The following is a 16377-nucleotide window of genomic DNA, read 5'->3' as shown; positions in this document are numbered from 1 at the left end:
AAATGATAAAAAATATGGTTTTATCAGGTATAATCCAGGTCTGGTTCATGTAGTTCTTATCAGGTCCGGGTATGATTTTTCTTATAGTGAACCCGATTAGACCTAGGATCGGACTTGATACCATACCCGAAAATCAGGTCCAAGTCTGGTTCCACATGGGTCGGAACTAAACCCGACTCATTGACACCTCTACTCATATGTGTTATATATATAACATAATATATAGATTATACATAATATAATAAGCCCGACCCGATAAGGCCACGGGCCTAGCAAGCAGGCCGTCCCGAACCGAGCTTTTGAAATGACGGCCCGGCCCAGCCCAGCCCGTTGCCCGTCAGTACGTGCATACAAAGATTGCTTAGGAACCGAATGTTCTCTCTCTCTCTCTCTCTCTCTCCGTTGCCGCTGGTCGTCGTTAACCTGCGTTTTGCTTATCGTGCGGCCACTTGCTTTCTCAAACCACGCGATTCACCACGGTATCTCTCTCTCTCTCCCTTCTTCGGATTTTCATGGAGTTTTGCAGATGGTCCTCGTCAATTTTTGTCCAAATTAGCACATTGTAGTAGAGAGAATAAGCTATCTGTATGGCTTGGAGACACCAACCAAGGGACCAATCAAAGATATTTGGTACTGAGGGTGAGAAACGTTTTTTTTTTGTGGGGTGGGGGGGCGGGGGCGATGTTCACCAAATTTTGTTAAACGACGATCAAAAGAGATGTTGCATCCCTTGGTGCCATCGTTGGTGGTTGGGATAAACTTTAGAATTTGGGGGCATGTTTTGGATGTTGTGGTTCTTCTTGATGGAACCTTTGGAGATTGAGAAGTTGCAGATCAACTGTTTGTTGAAATGCCTGAAAGATATGGTATCTTATGGGTTGACTACAATTTGGATTTGGATATCTTTTCATTCACTTTGTATAATGAAACGTTTGATTCAAATAACTGCGCTTAGCGCCCCCCCTCCGGCTCATGAAACGGCTCTGCGGATATGGATGGCAGAGGGTCCTAGTACCCGAAGCACTGGAGTGATCCAGTTTCCGGGAAGGGATGTGATTTTCTCTTGTATTCATTTTGACTGTTAATTTTGGTGTTCGTGTGCTTGTTTATTTTTATTCTGCGTTTTAGATGTCAACTAGTATTAACGTGTGGTCGAACAAGCATTTTGACTCGAGGATTTGGATGTATAAGGCAGGATGTGTTTTTAGTTCTATCTTGAAAAAGAATAAGGAAATCGGTGGCACTTGTGCCCAATTAAAATATAAAAGCTTAAATAGGTTGGATAGGTGAAGACCGTATTCAAATATGCTAGCACCCTTCCTTAATTCTAATTAAGCCCCTCTTGTTTTGCGATATAGCTGCGCTATGATCTTGGAGGGTCATTCGGCTATTTAAATCATTAATATCATGAGTAGGTTTGACATACTTAGTGGAGACATATTCAACTCATTTAACCAATGCTAATCACAAAAAAATTTGTTGTACGAGATATTAGATTTAATAACCTGTTATTTTAACACAGCCCCAAATCTATACTAGCAAGAGAGAGAGAGAGGTACACACAGTTAACCCTTGATTATATACTAAAGCCCTAATAGGGAAGAATACAAAAGAATAGAAAACAAATCAAACAATTGCATACATGCATGCCCTTCATAAGCTCTCTTTTAATTTGGGTGATGTTTCTGCCCTTGGAACATGTCTTCACACATTCTAACACTCCCCTCAAGTTACATATGTCATCAAACATAAATAACTTGCTCTTCACATATTTGTGCATGTCTCTTGATAACCCTTTGCTGAATATATCTGCTACTTGCTTATCAGAGTTAATAAATTTTGTCTCCATTTCTTCAGATTCGATCTTGTCTCTGACGAAGTGATAGTCAATCTAAAAATGCTTCAATCTGTCATGAAGAACACAGTTTGTTGCAAGTGCAATCTCACTTTTATTATCACAATATAAAATTGATCGACACTCTTAACTTCAACACCCTTAAGAAGTCTCTGACCCATGAGATTTCTGTAACTAAGCTTGCCCAAGGCTCTATATTCAGCCTCACTTCTTGACTTGGTTATACTCTTCTACTTTCTACTTTTCTAGGATATCAAATTCTTTCCCAGATAAACACAATATCCTTATACAAACCTCCTTTGATCCGGGTCACTAGCTCAATCAACATCAAAATAGCCAATAACATGGTGAATACATGGATTTCTAGGATCATTCCTATAATACAACATGCCATGGCTAAGAGTCCCTTTCACATACCTCATTGTACACTTTAAAGCTTCCATGTGAACATCGATCGAAAAATGCATGAACGGAAAAAATTGATTTACGACATAAGCTATGTCAAGCCTTGTAATGGTCAAATATTGTAATGCTCCTACCATGCTACGATACTTCTCAGGATCTACAAACAACTTTCCTTCACTATCAAACAATTTGTTATTCATGCATGCGAATGTGTCAATCACAGTTATGCATATTAAATTTGTGCAGCATATCATATGCATATTTCTGTTGAGATAACCTCATATAATGATTATTTCTATCAACTTCAATGCCCAGAAAGAATTTAAGATGACCCAAATCTTTCATTTTGAATCTTTCACTTAATTTTTTTTTAGTATTCTGAATGAGAACATCAAAACTTTCTATCATGATAATATCATCGACATATAAAAGAATGATCACAATACCATGACGTCCATGATATCTAACCAATGAATTGTCAACAAGGACTTTAACAAAACCACACTCCTTAATGGCATTGTAGAAACTTTTGAATCAAGTTCTTGGCGGTTGCTTTAAACCATAAATAGAATGATTCAATTTACAAATGTACCTCTTCGGATCGGCCTGTGAAAACCCGATGGGCTGCTCCATATGCACTTCTTCCTTCAATTCACCATGTAAGAAAATATTTTTTACATCCAGTTGAAATAATGACAGTTGAATGTCAAAGCAAGGGATAAAATAATTTTGACACTCTGATGCAGGACAGGACCCGATTGGGCCCATCGTGCCACTCGATCCACCACACAGGGCAGATGAAGGACCCCGTGAATATGACTCACTTGCAGGGACGGAGCCACGACGCAGGGAGGTACCCCTGCGCACCTACGTCAGGCGTGGTGGAGCTCGCACGCCCCAGAACCAGCTGCAAAGAGATACTGACCCGGGTCGTGGGTCAGATCCAAATCTGGACCCACGACCCGGTCCAGCAAACAGTCTTTAAGAAGCCCTGTCTAGGGTTGCGCGAAGGCAGAGAATATTGAAACTCCAGCCGTCTTCTATCTTCTGCAGTTTTCCTGTTTTTCTTTCTGCCTATTGTCTTCTTTCTTTCATTCTTTAATTGTTATTGAATTGTTATTGAATTTCCTTCTGTTATTGAAATCTTTGTTGAGTTTAATAAAGAGGTCAGCCACTGTTTCACGGTGGTCATTGTTTCACGCCTTCTCCAATACAGCTGCATCAAAGTGGTATCAAAGCCGCACCCTTTCTTCACCAGCGAGATGGCTCTTGAAGCAGGGACCGATCCGGTACGCAGCGAGGAACGTGAGGAGGCTCGCAGCGAAGATCTGATGCTGCATGTGATGGATGTACTTACAAAAATCCAAGAAAATATGTTGCGGATGAGCAGGGATGTTGCCAGTCTATCAAAGAGAATGGATGGTTTCGATGAACGACTGGTGGCCCTTGAAGCATCCGGGCCACAACCCCTAGTCGCAGGCGCAGATCCGGTGGATGGCGTAGCGACAGACGTGAACCCTGTTCAGTCTTCAATCTGTCCGTCGACCCAACTCCAGCACAGTAATGTTCCTTCGCTCCTAACGGCACCAATGCAGACTCCCAATCCGGGTACTTGCCAGCAACACCAGGGAGCCCCGATGAGCAGCACCCCCCTGGTAACAGCCCCACCGTCCAAACCGCGCCTCCCTGTGTTGGGTTCGCAGGTAGGACCGACCCTGCAGGACCCCAGTCGTGTGCAGGAGACACCTGCTGGGCCCGACGAGTGGTCGCGCGTGCCGGGGGCTATGCTGCAGGTCGACCCAAGCCTGCAGGGTCCCAGCTTTGCGCTGGGCCCACCTACAGGTCCAGACTCGTGGCAGGGCACCACGCACGATGCGCAACACTTGAACCTGGGTCGACAGGGCCCCAACGTCACGCTGGGCCCAGTTATAGACCCAGGTTCGTCTGTCCGAATCAGGGGAGAGCCATCACTCCCTCCCGATCCCGCACGGAGAGGCTACGAAATGGTACCTCTACGAGCGGGAGCGGGCCAGACCCATTTGGAGGGACCTGACATCAGAGGGTCCAACTCGGTTTTTGTTCCAGCAGGGCACAGGCCCGTTTCGTTGGGACCAACCCTTGGGTCCCAGGGAGCAGGTTTGGGGCTAGGCCACCCGTACCCAACCTACCTAGTTGGTTCAGGTGCGCGGGCAACCCCGCACCAAAACCAACCCAATAATTTTGACCTACAAAGTAGATCTCATGCCGACCCTAGCCCATATCGGACCCGGACGGAGCTCCAGTTTGGATTTGAGCCGGGTCAAAACCAGACCCATAATCTCTTGGATCGGGGATCGAGTTCAGACCAAGCCTATTATCCCCAAAACTCGAACCTCGATCCTTCCCATCCATATCTGGGTCCGACGAGTAGTGTAGGAGTGGGCCCGAACCACATCCCATCGGGCGAGTCAACCCATCCATATACCCATCAAGCCCCATACCCATACCCAAACCCAAACCAACCTGTTTACCCAAACTTGACCCAAAACCCAATCCAGTATCCGGCCCAACTCCATACTCCTAACCCACAACCATATCATACCAATTCTACTCGTCCGGAACCAGAACCTCAACTGAACCCTCCCCCGAACCTTGGACTTCCCGTCATTCCAGTACCACAATACCGGTCGCAGATGGTGCCCGCCCACGGGCAAACCCGACCGAGGCAATGTCAGCAGGAACCGGCGTGCCCCGACCGCCGACCCCCCATCGGGAGAGGTCGACAGCACCAGCATCCCGGCGAACAATACCGCCATACGGACAATGAAGCAGCATGGGACGACGACCTTTTCTGGAACGAGCATCCTGCAGGGATAGTGGAGCCGCGACAACAGAGACCACCATACCACTCTTCCACTTATGGCGTGAAATTGGATCTTCCGGAGTTTGCGGGACGATTCGACGCGGAGCAGTTTTCGACTGGTCTTATGCAGTACAGTTCTTCTTCGATTATCACACAGTTGCTGAACATCACCGTGTCTCGTTAGCTTCTACACGATTGAGAGGCCTAGCACAGACATGGTGGGTGGAGCTACAACGATCAAGGGAGCGGCAGGGATTAGAGCGCGTATAGTCGTGGGAGGAAATGCAAAGACTGATGCAGTCAAAGTTCGTGCCTTCGGATCACGTCGAGCGAGCCTACAAGGAATACCTGACCCTGCGCCAAGGTTCCCGAACTGTAGCCGAGTACACCGCGGAGTTCCATCGTCTGTCCCTGCGTGTGCAGATCGAGGAAACGACTCGTCAGCAGGTCACGAGGTACATTTCGGGTCTCCGTCCTGCTATCTCTGATGATTTTAGTTGTGTCACAGTCGAAACATTAGATCAAGCCAGCAGTTATGCCATGAACATCGAGGACAAGCTGAAGCGGAGGCAGGAATATCGGACAACCCGTAATGAGGCCTCCAGCCGACCCAAGCCCAGTTTCCCAACCAGGGGAGCAAGCTCCCCTAGTGATTCAAAACCTAGGACAGATCTTAGCAAACCTGACCAGTCAGGCCAGCTTTCCACACCCGGTCCAAAGCCAAACCTACTGAGTCGACCCTTCGTTGTTTTAGGTGTCAAGAGTTAGGACATGTCGCGTCCAAGTGTCCGACCATGAGCAAGAACACCCATCTGGTTGAAGGGATTGTCGAGTCTGCAAGTGAGAGTGACAGTGATGACAATTCATTAGTTGAGGTTGAGGATGAGAGGGGAGTTATAGAGTTCGACGGCAACGTCGAAAGTTTGTTGTCCATCCGTCATGTGTTGACCACACCCCGAGAATCGGCTCCATCCAAATGGCTAAGGAATAACATTTTTAGGACCCGGTGCAACTGTGAGGGTCACGCTTGTGATGTCATCATTGACACCGGAGCATGTGAGAACATGGTGTCTGAGAGTGTGGTGTCTACCTTGAAACTCAACACCGAAAAGTTGTCCCAACCCTATAAGATGGCCTGGTTCAAGAAAGAAAATGAGGTTCCCATCACTTAGCGTTGCCTAGTCCGGTTTTCCATGGGGGAACACTACCACGATGAGGTGTGGTGTGATGTGGCCCCTATGCATGCGTGTCACATTCTTTTGGGACGTCCCTGGCAGTTTGATCGCCAGACCACTCACGATGTCCGCAAGAACACTTACTCTTTTATCTTTAATGGCCATAAGATCGTCCTTCTACCTATCCGGGAGACAGGTTTCCCCACAGTGGACAAACCTGAGCGAGTTCCCCGACTCGCAGGTCTCTCGTACCGGCTTTTCCTGGACCACTGCCAGGAAGATGGCTATTGTTATGCCCTGGTGGCTAAGCCAGTGATGAGTTCGTCTGTGTCCATTCCCGCGGACGTTGCCCCTCTTCTCGAGGAATTCCGCGACGTTATGCCGGATGACCTTCCTGATGGATTACCTTCAACAAGGGTGGTTCAGCATTCCATTGATTTTGTGCCCGGGTCGAGTCTACCCAACCTTCCCGCTTATCGCATGAACCCCTCCGAGCACACTGAGTTGTTAAGACAGGTTCAAGACTTATTGAAAAAAGGTTTTATTCGTGAGAGTGTTAGTCCCTGTGCCGTGCCTGCCTTACTCACTCCTAAGAAAGATGGGTCCATGCGCATGTGTGTCGATAGCCGTGCGATCAATCGCATCACAGTCAAATACCGTTTTCCCATTCCTCGTTTAGATGATATGTTTGATATGTTATCCGGTGCCTCCATTTTCTCTAAAATTGATTTAAAAAGCGGATATCATCAGATTCGTATACGCGAAGGAGACGAGTGGAAAACGACATTTAAGACACGTGATGGATTGTACGAGTGGTTAGTCATGCCGTTTGGGTTGTCTAATGCCCCCAATACCTTCATGAACATGATGACCCAAGTTTTGCGTCCGTGTCTTGGGAAGTTTGTTGTCGTCTACTTTGACGACATCCTGGTCTATAGTTCTTCATTGTCTGATCATTTGAGTCACCTGCGTCAAGTCTTAGATATTTTGAGAAAGGAAAAATTGTATGCCAATGCCAAGAAGTGTGAGTTTATGACATCCAGTGTCGTGTTCTTAGGGTTTATTGTGTCTTCCGATGGCGTCAAGGCAGACCCTGCTAAAGTCCGAGCGATTGTTGATTGGCCTACCCCAAAGACTATAGGAGAAATCCGTAGTTTCCACGGGTTAGCCACCTTTTACCGACGTTTCGTGAGAAATTTTAATACCCTTATGGCCCCCATCACGGAGTGCCTAAAAGGTACTAGCTTTCATTGGACGCCAGCGGCTAGCAAAGCCTTTACGATCATCAAGGACAAAATGACCAGTGCTCCTGTCTTAGCCCTCCTAGATTTTAGTGCAGTTTTGAGGTTGAATGTGATGCCTCTAAAGTGGGGATTGGCGCCGTCTTGAGTCAGAATCGTAGGCCTGTCGCCTTCTTTAGCGAGAAGCTGACTCAGGCCAGGTGCCAATACTCTACTTACGATGTCGAGTTCTATGCCGTTGTACAAGCCCTTCGTTATTGGAGGCATTATCTCATTTATAAGGAATTTGTCTTGTACACGGACCATGAGGCATTGAAGTACCTGAACAGTCAGAAAAAGTTGAGTGCTCGTCATGCCAAGTGGGTCAGCTTCTTGCAGGAGTACACCTTTTCACTTCGGCATCAATCGGGTACCCTGAACAAGGTGGCTGACGCTCTTAGTAGGAAGAACAACCTTCTGATGACTATGTCGGTGCAGGTCATTGGTTTTGAGCAATGCAAAGAGTTGTACCCTACGGACCCTGATTTTCACAAAGTCTGGGAAGGGTGCACCTCTTCAGATCGCAACCTCGACCCCCGTTTTTGTATTCATAATGGTTACCTCTTCCGTGGTAACCAATTATGTGTACCCAATTTCTCCCTTAGACTTCAGTTGATTTCTGAATTACATGAAGGAGGGTTAGCAGGGCATTTCGGGCATGATAAGACGTTCGCTCTATTAGATGAACGATACTTTTGGCCCAAAATGCGCAAAGATGTTGTCAAGTTTATCCAAGGCTGTCATGTGTGTCAAATGTCCAAGGGTCATCGTCAGAATAGTGGTCTGTACACCCCGTTACCCATTCCTGAACGACCGTGGGAGCATGTATCCATGGATTTTATCGTGGGCCTTCCCCGCACACCACGTCATTTTGATTCCATTTTAGTAGTTGTTGACCGGTTCTCCAAAATGGCTATCTTTGTTCCGTGCAAGCGCACCACCGATGCCTCTTTAGTCGCCTCATATTATTTCAAGGATGTTGCCCGTTTCCACGGTCTACTTCATACAATCACTTCCGATCGCGACACGCGTTTTATGAGCCACTTTTGGAAATCGTTATGGGCCCTGTTGAAAACTAAGCTTCAGTTCAGTAGTGCATATCATCCACAGACTGATGGCCAAACCGAAGTCGTGAACCGCACCTTAGGAAATTTGTTACGGAGTCTAGTGGGCGAAAATGTCAAAACTTGGGATCTCGTATTGCCCCAAGCCGAGTTCGCCTATAACAACTCCATTAACCGTTCTACTGGTAAATCTCCGTTCCAAGTAGTGTATGGTCGGTCTCCCACTCATGTCGTTGACCTAGCCCCTGTATCAGATCTCTCAGCTCCAGCTCCGGATGCCTTTGATGTCGTTGAGTATATGCGTGACGTTCACAGACAAGTTCGGGCCAAACTTGTTGAAAGTTATGAGACCTACAAAGCTTTCGTAGATCAGAGTCGTCGTGATGTCCAGTTCGAGGTCGGTCAACTCGTCTGGGTGTATCTGCGTCCAGAGCGTTTTCCTGTAGGCACCTATAGCAAATTAAGTCCTAAGAAGTATGGCCCTTTTAGGATCCTTCAGCGATTGGGTTCGAATGCTTACCTCCTTGAGCTGCCCGATGATTGGCATATTTCCCCTATTTTCAACGTGGCTGATCTATATGCTTACTGTGGCAACAACAAGTCGACAGAGCCGACTTCTTCCCAACCAGGGGAGAATGATGCAGGGCAGGACCCGATTGGGCCTATCGTGCCACTCGATCCACCACACAGGGCAGATGAAGGACCCCGTGAATATGACTCACTTGCAGGGACGGAGCCACGACGCAGGGAGGTACCCCTGCGCACCTACGTCAGGCGTGGTGGAGCTCGCACGCCCCAGAACCAGCTGCAAAGAGATACTGACCCGGGTCGTGGGTCAGATCCAAATCTGGACCCACGACCCGGTCCAGCAAACAGTCTTTAAGAAGCCCTGTCTAGGGTTGCGTGAAGGCAGAGAATATTGAAACTCCAGCCATTTTTTATCTTCTGCAGTTTTCCTGTTTTTCTTTCTGCCTATTGTCTTCTTTCTTTCATTCTTTAATTGTTATTGAATTGTTATTGAATTTCCTTCTGTTATTGAAATCTTTGTTGAGTTTAATAAAGAGGTCAGCCACTGTTTCACGGTGGTCATTGTTTCACGCCTTCTCCAATACAGCTGCATCACACTCACAATCTTTGCAACTGGGTTGAACATTTCTTCGTAATCCATCCCCTTGTTGCTTGTTGTAGCCTTTGACAACCAACCTAGCCTTGAACCCTTCTATACTCCCATCTGATTTGTATTTAATCTTATACACTCATTTACTACGTACTACATTATTGTTTTTAGGTCTCTCAACTATAGTCCATGTGTTATTTTAAAACATGGCTGCAATCTCATCTTTCATGGCTTCTATTTATCTCTTGTCTTTGATAGCCTCAACATAATTGTTAGGCTCTTTAACCTTGAACACTTTACTAATGAACACTTGAAAAAATGATGTAAAACTCTCATAGGATACAAAATTTTCAATAGGGTGCTTCTTGTAAATCTTCTCACATCCTCGTGCTGAACTAATTGATTTTGCTTGTGCACTATTAGAGGCATCTGATGCTTGTCTTTGTTGATGCTGTCGGGGCCAAGGTTGGGGAAACAATATGGGAAAGTGGAAGTGAGAAGCGATGCATTTTGAAATGTATAGGAAGCGGGAAGCGAGGAATAAGAAAGAAATATAAGAATTGAATGGGAATCAAAATGAAACACAAATAAAAACTAAAATAAAAGTGACTAGTATTAAATTTCACAAGTTTTTAGTGTAAGAATTAAATTTTTAACAAAATTTAAAAATGATAACTATCAATTTAGAGAAAGCACATGAAAGTAAGTGAGAAGAGTGAGAGAAAACACATAAAAAACATGAAAAGTTGAGTAAGAGAACATATAAGAAGAATAGATGAAGTGCGTGGAAAGCATAGGAGAAGCGTGGGGGAATTGAGGTTCTCATCAAGTTTCAGAAGTAAGGAGTATCGTGCTTCCGAAGCAAGTTTCTGGGAAGCAAGCTTCTCACTTATCTAAGAAGCTTCCGGTAACTCTAGTTGGGACAGATTTCCTATGGTGTTCAGCTTCCTCCTCTTGTAAGTAATAAGGTTCCTTTTGTGGCTGACTGCTTTCATATGCAACACTGGACTGAATCTCTGGAACTCCTCGGACTTCAGTACCTTGTGTAGACTGTTGCATGGGCTGATTTATAACAGTGTTTTCAGATTGTTTGCCTTGCCCATTCAGCTTAATAAATTGCTGGAACTCATCTCCAATATGGCACTGATCTTGGACTTCAGCTTCTAGAGCACTTATTTTAGGTGTTCGGCATATGAAGAACGGTTCACTATGTTTTTCATGAATGCTGTCATCACTTTCTGTAATGAAGTGGATTGAATCCGATACACATGCAAGAACACACTTTCAATCAAGTAAAAATACTTGATTAACCACCCACACAAGGGTCTACAAACTTGTTATTGCATAGAAGCACTTAAGAATGAGTTGAGAATAAAAGGCCACAAGAGGCCAATATATAATACAATGGAGCCAATAGAGTGCAGCTCCATATGGCTGTTGGGGCTGCACCCAATGGTCATAAATATAGCTGTTGGGGCAGCTCCAACAGCTATATGGAGCTGTCCCATCAAATTTGAAAAAGACAAAAGGTGAAAAAAAGAAAAAGACAAAAAATAAATATATGAAATAAAATACAGAAATGTCAGCCCCTAATGGCTGACGCCTATTACAGAGAAAAGACCGAAATACCCCTGATGGATATTTTGGTTAACAATAAATACATATATGTATATATACATATATATACACACGTATATGTATATCTTAACACCCCCCCTCAAACTCATGGTGCAACAACCGAGAGTTTGCTAAGTAGGAAGTGAAATCTGGGTGAAGGAAGTGCTTTGGTGAAGAAGTCCGCGAATTGATACTCTGATGGAACATAAGGCAGTGTGATAGTCTTCTACAGAAATTCTTCCCGAACATAGTGACAATCCATTTCAATATGTTTGGTCCTCTCATGAAATGTATGATTGCTCGCAATATATACAACACTCTTGTTGTCGTAGTATAATCTGGAAGGTTCTGTGGTGTGAATTCTCAAATCCTCTAATAGTTGTCACAACCATGCTAACTCAGACGTAGTCGTTGCCATAGCGCGATACTCAGCTTCAGTTGCGGAGAGAGACATCTTCTGTTGCTTCTTGCATCGCCAGGAGATTAGGGAGTCACCTACAAAAACACACAAACCAGTGGTTGAGCGTCTATCATTTACATCCCCTTCCCTGTCAGAATCTGAGTATGCAATGACTTCTAATGAGGAAGAAGATGATAAAAACAATCCATGACTTATAGAATTCTTAATATATCTAATAATTCTCATTACAACACTCATATGTACTGTAGTGAGAGCGTGCTGAAATTGACTAGCAGAATGAATAGCATGAGAGATATTAAGATGAGTAATAAAAAGGTAGGACAAAGCTTCAATCATTTGTTTGTATGGGGTTGGATCTTGCAGAGGTTCTCCATCATCCTTCTTCATTTTTGCATTTATGACCTCTAGAGTGTCAACCCATTTTTTATCTGAGAGTCCTGATCTCTACGGCATACTTAGTATGTGACAAAAAATAACCACGAGGTGAGTAAGCTACTTCAATTCCAAGGAAATACCATAAAAAGCCAAGATCTGTCATATCAAAGTTGTCTTTAAGCACATCTTTGATATGGTTTACTCTCTGCTTATCACTTCCTGTGATTATCATATCATCTACGTAAAGCAACAATATAACCATCCCTGTATTGGAAGACTTAACAAACAATGCAGTGTCAGTAAAACAAGATTTAAAATGCAATACAGTCATCAGATTACTAAATCTATCATACCAAGCTTTGGGAGTTTGTTTTAACCCATACAAGGCATTTCGTAGACGAAGAGTTTTCCCATATGCTAAATTCAAACCTGGTGGAGGATCCATGTTGACCTCCTCATCCGGATTACCATTCAAAAAGACATTTTTCACATTCATTTGAAAAATTAGTCATTTTTGGATTGATGCTATAAAGATGAGAGTTCTGACAATCGTCGTTCGAGCAACTGAGGCAAAGGTCTTATCATAGTCAATTCCATATTCTTGACTGTATCCCTTAGCTACTAGTCTAGCTTTATATCTTTCCAATGTCCCATCCCATTTGGTTTTAATTTTATAAACCCATCTACATCCTATAGTTTTCCTTCCTTTAGGTAATGTTTGAATTTCCTAAGTTTTTGCCTTTTCTAATGCTTCTAATTCATCGTTCATGGCTTTAATCCATTTTTGATGATTTTTAACTTCGTAGTAGGATGATGATTCAGAATATGAGTGTATGACCATTAAGCATGCTCGGTATCTTGGTTCAAATGAATCATAGGATACAAATCTACTAAGAGCTTTTTAAATTCTTACCGATTTTCTAATACTAGCAGAATCAATATCTTGATTTTGAGAATATCTTTCTAAAGCACATGGTGGGTTCCCTTCGGTCCGCCTAGTATATGTTTGTATGTTACTATGGGATGGGTCGATATTGTTAAGATTGTTGTCTATATTTTCACTTGCATCATGAGAGTCTTCATGTTCACTCTCATGATCATTATGAAGATTTTCGTACCCTTCATGTTCATTGATGAGATAAAAATAAATGAATAATCATAGTTTTCTTGGATTTTTTTTTGCTAAAGTCATCTTCATTTTCAAAAAATGTAACATTTCGTGAAACATATAATTTATTCATTTCCCTGTCATAACATCTATGTCCCTTTTGATTTTCGGCATAGCCCCAAAAAACATAAGGGATTGCTTTTGGGGAAAGTTTGTCGTTCTTATGAGTAAGAACAAAACACTTGCATCCAAAGACTCTCAATCTTTTATAATCGGGGGGAATTTTAAGCAATTTTTCAATAGGGGATATATTTTCAATAGCTTTTGAGGGCATTCTATTTATCAAATAGACGGCGTTAAGAGCAGCTTCGGCCCAAAACATTTTTGGAAAATTTCTTGATAAAAGAAGTGTTTTAGTGGTCTCAACAATATGTATATGCTTTTTTTCAGTTAGTCCATTTTGTTGAGGAGTGTAAGGGCAAGATTTTTTATGAATGATGCCATTTGAATCAAGAATTTTTTTAAATTCTTTTGATACAAATTCTCCCCGGAATCGGATCTAAAAATTTGAATATTGGTTTTGAATTGAATCTTTACGTAGTAGAAAAATCTTTTAAAACAATTAAATGCTTCTGACTTTTGCTTAAGAAAAAAGATCAAAGAATGTCTACTATAATCATCTACAAATATAACATAATAAGATACCCCACCTTTAGATATAACTGGAGCCGGTCCCCATACATCCGAATGTACTAACTCAAATGGATTTTTGGATATAAATTGTCTTTGCCAAAGGGTAAAGCTTTCATTTTGCCAAGAATGCAATATTCACAAACAAAATTCTTTTCTTTATAATAAGTAAGAAATGGAAACAAGTGTAATTTGGTCACACTAGGATGTCTGGTCTTTTGTGCCAATTTTCTATATCTTTTTTTTTTTCACAAAATTGCAAAAAGATTGTTTTGATAACTCAAGATTGTCCATTACATAGAGATCTCCTCTTCTATGGCCTTGCCCAATCGGCTTTCTGGACTGGAGATCCTGTATTAAACAATCATTAGAAGAGAATAAAACTTTACAACCATGATCCATAATTTGTGAAATCGATAAAAGGTTCAAATTTAATTTTGGCACAACCCTAATATTTGGTATGTGAGAGTTTGGTTATTTTTGAAAGATTCCAAAACTTTTGATTTTTAAGGATGTTTCGTCGGCGGTTGAAACATAAGAATCATTTGAGTTAGAATAACATTCAGATAATATTGACTCATTTGGAGTCATGAAAAGAGGCACCGGAGTCCAAGATCCAAGAAGCCTTACCAGGGTCACCATTTGTGGATACGATCGCCCCCGAAAAGGAAGAAGCTTGAGTTTTGAACATTGGTTGTAGCGCCTCCATTAATTGAGTTAAAGATAGGGAGCCAATGCATTTGGAGTCGTCAACATCATTTCTTTCCACCGAAGCAACTCTCTTATCATCTCGGTGATCTTCTTTCTTTCTTTTTGGACAAAACGGCTTGATGTGTCCCGATTCATAACAATAATAGCATATGATTTTGCCACCTTTTTTGTCATTCCTCTCATAGTTTTTAGGATTTGTCCCATTCTCATTTTTCACAATGTGAGGAGGTTTATAACTTTTAGTATAATTATCGAGCTTTGACATAGCAAGCACGGTTTCTTCGTCCTTTGAAGCAGATGGCTTCTTCAATCTATTTTCTTCCATAGTCATTTTTTCAAGAGTTTCGATTATGGATGGCACACCTCCTCTGCGAATGAGAGCCGATTTAGTTCCCTCAAATTCGGGCCTAAGCCCATTCACAAATTGGTAGAAATGTTCCGTTTTAATTTGATTTTCACGGAGTTCTACATCTTGAGGACAATGCCATTTTGGCTCAAGAAGAGCCAATTCATCCCAAAGGACAGAAAGTGCATTGTAATATTCTCTAATACTCATTTCTCCTTGGGTCATGGTTCTCACCTTGTTTTGGACATTGCATATGCGTGCAATATCTTTAAGACTATACATGTCTTTAAGATATTTCCATGTATCACTAGCAAAATCAAATTTCGCTAAGCTAGAACATTTATAGATGTCTACACTATTGATGAGTCATCCAATTATTTTGGAGTGGCTCATCCTTCACTCTTTCCATTTTTTCTCATAATCGGAAACGACTTTACCCATTTCCTCTCCTTGAAGAGCAACCTCTTTCCCATTCTCAATTTTCGTAAGAATGAACTTGGGTTCTCTTTCGGTACCGTCCACCAAACCCCATAATCTCTTTTCCCATATTTTGTATTTAACTATAGATGCCCACATCACATAGTTTGTATCGTTTAGGCGTACCGGAATGGAGACCATTACCTCTCTTTCATTCTCCATTTCCTTACAAGGCTAAGAGAAAGGGTAGAGAACAAAGAAGAAAGAAAAAAGAGTGAAATACAAGACTTATTTAAGAGATGGCACGCTTCTCGATGCAACAATCCTCGATTTGTTGAATCCCCTAAGCGTACGATTCTCCTCTTGATATTGTCACAAACTTTCTTCAAAAACCTTCCTTTGGACCACCAAAGCTCTGATACCATGTAATGAAGTGGATTGAATCCGATACACATGCAAGAACACACTTTCAATCAAGTAAAAATACTTGATTAACCACCCACACAAGGGTCTACAAACTTGTTATTGCATAGAAGCACTCAAGAATGAGTTGAGAATACAAGGCCACAAGAGGCCAATATATAATACAATGGAGCCAATAGGGTGCAGCTCCATATGGCTGTTGGGGCTGCACCCAATGGTCATAAATATAGCTGTTGGGGCAGCTCCAACAGCTATATGGAGCTGTCCCATCAAATTTGAAAAAGACAAAAGGTGAAATAAAGAAAAAGATAAAAAATAAATGTATGAAATAAAATACATAAATGTCAGCTCCTAATGGGCTGACGCCTATTACAGAGAAAAGATCGAAATACCCCTAATGGGTATTTTGGTTAACAATAAATATATATATATATATATATATACATATATATAAACACATATATATGTATATATTAACACTTTCAACACTAACACCACATAAAAGATCTCTATAACACACAATATCATTAA

The 16377-nt window shown here is 42.5% G+C and overlaps 1 protein-coding gene across 1 annotated transcript in view; it reads left to right on the top strand.

Annotated features, from left to right (window-relative positions):
• Positions 1-387: 387 nt before the first annotated feature.
• The window catches only part of LOC149846760 (uncharacterized), a 36917-nt gene continuing 20927 nt past the window's right edge, over positions 388-16377 (top strand). The window contains exon 1 of the mRNA XM_089998141.1: positions 388-479. The gene's annotated coding sequence lies outside the window, so the exon portion shown is untranslated. The remainder of the gene's footprint in view (positions 480-16377) is intronic.

Source organism: Nuphar pumila, chromosome 2 (assembly GCF_984573655.1).
Source record: "Nuphar pumila chromosome 2, dmNupPumi1.hap1.1, whole genome shotgun sequence".
Taxonomy (NCBI): Eukaryota; Viridiplantae; Streptophyta; class Magnoliopsida; order Nymphaeales; family Nymphaeaceae; genus Nuphar; species Nuphar pumila.
This window is presented reverse-complemented; position numbering and strand designations above follow the sequence as displayed.